The sequence below is a fragment of the Macrotis lagotis genome, chromosome 4 (assembly GCF_037893015.1).
Source record: "Macrotis lagotis isolate mMagLag1 chromosome 4, bilby.v1.9.chrom.fasta, whole genome shotgun sequence".
NCBI classification, from domain to species: Eukaryota; Metazoa; Chordata; class Mammalia; order Peramelemorphia; family Peramelidae; genus Macrotis; species Macrotis lagotis.
In genome coordinates, this window is record NC_133661.1 from 214,353,242 (window position 1) to 214,357,129 (window position 3,888).

The 3,888-nt window shown below is 49.7% G+C and overlaps 1 pseudogene; it reads right to left on the reverse strand.

The window, feature by feature from the left end:
* Positions 1 to 1,297: 1,297 nt before the first annotated feature.
* On the reverse strand, positions 1,298 to 3,358 carry LOC141520299 (V-type proton ATPase subunit S1 pseudogene; annotated as a pseudogene).
* Between the last annotated feature and the right edge of the window lie 530 nt (positions 3,359 to 3,888).

Sequence of the window (3,888 nt, forward strand, 5' to 3'; positions counted from 1 at the left end):
TTGTGGAGGCTCACATGTTACCTCATAAGCAACCAGGTCCATCAAGCATGGAAAACATTGATAACTCTTCTGTGTCAGAAACAAAGTGATCCTGAGTGTTACCCCATTATGGTCCTTTCACAGGTATGTAAGTCTACACACACACACACACACACACACACACACACAAAGTCACTCTTCCATATTAAGAGGGATTTATCTTAAGCAGGTGGAATTTATACAATCAATGGAATGCTAAGAAAAAAAAAAGGTCCCATGTCATGTGTGTTTGTAAGCTACAAAATAGCATTCAACTCAGTGGAAGCAGTGGACGCAATATTTAATAATATATCAGATTGAGTGCAAGTCCTCATTTTCTTCCTGAGAACCCCAAAGCCCTCCTTCTTCCATCAAAGCTCAAAGGTGATGAGATCACAGGAGATTTAAAGGTGAAAGCAAACTTAGCTGTCTTCAAATCCAACTCTCTCTCTTTACAGACTAGGAAACTGAGGATGAAGAAAGTTAATGGCTTGCCTGGGTCAAACAGGTAATTAGTTCCTGAGGCAGAAATCAAAGTCAAATTTTGCTGATTCCAAATCTAATTCCAAATAAACCACCCAGCTACCAAACAAATACTTCAGAATAATTACATTCCAAATTTTATTTCAAAATATGGGATGATTTAGCTTGTACAGGTATCCCATTCACCAAATTCTTCTAATGGAATGTGTTGTAACAAACTTTACCCTGTTGTACTGGTTTCTCATTTTTGGTTATAGAGGTAGCTAGGTAATACAGTAGATAAAGTGTTGGACTTAGTGTCTGGCAGATCTGGTTTCAGATCCTTATTTTCTAGCTATGTGACCCTTGGAAAGTCAATTAACTTTTCTGCCTCAGTTTTCTTATCTGTAAAATAAAAATAAGAATACCTACCACACAAAATAACATACCCACATCTCTCTCCAAATTGTCATACCTATTCTAAACACCTAACTCCAAAATCCTCTATAGAAAAAACTGCTATAGCTGTTCTATACACCTATAGACAGTGTCTAAACTAATTGATTTAGAAATAAAATAGGATTATCATCTAAGTTGACCTATCTGTTAACCCATTCCACTTGGTTAATTTAAATCAATGCAAGGGCTTGCCACCCCATCCCCCAACTATATGCACATTTCTACTCTCTATGAACTTCCAGATAATGTAGCTTACTTTTGGAGACTTAAAACTTTATTTTAATTTCTTATCACATTCAACTTTAGCATCACCAAAAATAGACAAAACAATAAGCAAAAATGAGACAAATGACCAAGTTTCAAGTACACAATCCCTCCCCATCTTGAGTTCCCTTCCAACTTCAGGACTACATTTTGACAAATTCCCAGAATACAACATACACAAAGAAGCATCCAGACCTGAGGGCTGGGATTAAAGGAGGATAAATAAGGGCAGATAGTCAGCAGGAAGGAAAGAAAGTAGTTTATATAATCAGGGAAACAAAGAGTGGCCACTGCCTTCCCAGCACCACAGAGAGAAACCTCCCAACAGGAATGCAATGCCCCAAGGTATCTCTGAGGCAGAAGGTATGCTCTTGGTTTTTCATTGGGGTGATTTGTCAGAGGCCCACTGTGGACAAGATAGGAAAGGGAAACAACAGGTTTGGGATAATTGGGGGAGGGAGCAAAGAAGAAATAGGTAGAGGGAAGCCTAGCTATTGAGGAAACACAAAGGAGTAGTAACTTAAGGGCCCTTCCAAGGGGAGAAGGCAGTCATGACTCCACCTATAACCCTTCTGCCTCCCCCCCCCCCCCAAGTGACTGAGGTGGGGTCAATCGGTCTGAGGCATAGAGAGAATGCTCTCCTTTGGATTATCAAAGTGATCCATAGTCTTGAGGTTGAGGATCATGTGCAGGCTGTAGGTGAAGATTAAAAGCATAATACAAGAGGAGATCAGCCCCATCCAGATGCCAGCGGAGAAGAAGCCTGCGCAGTCACTTGCATAGGAGAAGTATCCACTGGTTAAGTTCCCACTGGAGAAATTTCCACTGGAGACGTCCACTTTGAGGAAGAAATTTCTCCTGGACAAGTTGAAGGCCTGAATCTGGAAATCCTGCAAAGTCACATGCCAGTCAGAGTCAGGTAACTCCATTAGGAGACCTCCCTTGGAAAGTTCAGTGCTGACATACTGGCAGTGGAAGGAATAAATGCTGGGCGCTGTGACATGGGGGGACTTGAAGACCACGGAGGTGTCATTGATGTGGAGCTCTAGTCGATCCATGGTGAACCAGTTCTGGGCCGAAATGGGGTAATAACGATTGCTCAGGATGAACTTGATCGTCAGGAAGGCGCCAAAGAGGTCGTTGTATGTCAGCACCAGCTGGGCAAAGGAGTCGTTCCAGCTGGAGCCAGTCAGGTTGGGAGTTGGGGCTCCAAAGGTGGGCGCCGTCAGGTCGCGCACCTCACTCTTATAGGTCACTGTGAAGTTCTGGGCCCAGAGGAGGATGCGGGGCTCCGTGTCGCGGTAGCTCACGGGCAGCAGGGTGGTCAGGGAGGGTGGTTTGGCCCTAGAATTCCGCCCCCCCCGCCCCCCGGGCGCCAGCGCCAAGTCCCGGACCACCCGGGGCGAAGGCCCCACGCCGGTCAGTAGGGCCCAATAGGGGACCCCTTGGGACGCGAGGGCGCCCAGCACCTGCCCCAGGAGCTCGTCGTTGGCCGTGAGGCCCGCTCTGGGCGCCAGGGCGCCGGGGCCGCTGCTACAGGGCAGCCTCAGCAGCAGGAGGGCAGGCCCGCCGCGGCTGAGCCTCAGCTCCCGCAAGGCGGCCCGGTCCGCGGCCAGGACCCTGGCGCCCAGCTTCTCCGCCAGGTGAGAGGCCACAGCCCCGGCCGCACGCCTGTCCACCGCCGGCAGGATCAGCGAGGAGGGCGCCAGGGCCAGGGCGCTCTGCAGGTGGGGGAAGGCGCTCTGCTGCGCGGGGACCGCCCCATAGGCCGTGAAGTCCTCCAGGGTTAGACCTTCCTGCAGGAACAGCAGCACGCTCCGGGGGCCCTTCTCCAGGGCGGGCTCCAGGGACGAGAAAAGCTGGGTCTCCGTCGTGATGTGGCCTTCGTGGGCATTTTCTGGTGGAGCCCACACGTCTCGGGAGCTCGACCAGAGCAGCAGGGGCACGGGCGCCCCGGCGGCCGGGGCGGGCAGCACCAGCAGCGCCAGCAGCAGCGGCAGAGGCAGCGGAGACGCCGGGGGTCGCCGGGCGGACCGCCGGGCCGGCCCACGGGCCATCCCCTCAGGCTCGGCTGCCGGAGCCGCCGTTGCCATGACCGCGCAGGCCAGAGCCGCTCCGATGCCTGCTGGTAACTTGACTTTGAATGAAGATCCCTTTCGCCTCCTCACTAGCTGAAACGCGACTCTGCAGCATAATCCGCCTTCCTGGGAGACCTTCCCTACCCCCTTTAGTCTCCCATTTCCCAGGTCACGTATCCCTACCCACAGGCACGTGCAGGCCACTCCTCCGCCACCATCTTCCTTTTTTTTTTTAAATTAAAGTTAGTATATTTTAAAACAACAACAGCAACAAAAAGCCTTCTAACCCTCTTAATTCACTCCTCTTACAACCAGCAAGAAAAACAAGGTCCTTGTTAAAAACACGCACAGCCCCGCCTTCTCTATTGCTACTGTTGCTGCCTCCAGATTTCTTTGACTAATTGTCTGGTAACATATACTTCTGTTCCTCCCTCCCAATTCATCCTCTGTCCAGCAGGGTGGATAGAGCACTGGCCCTGGAGTCAGGAGGATCTGAGTTCAAATGTGACCTCAGACACTTCATAATTTAACCCCATTGCCTTGAAAAAAAAAAAAAACTAAAAAAAAGTATATCTCATAAGCTTTCATCTGCTTCATCTCCTTTGCT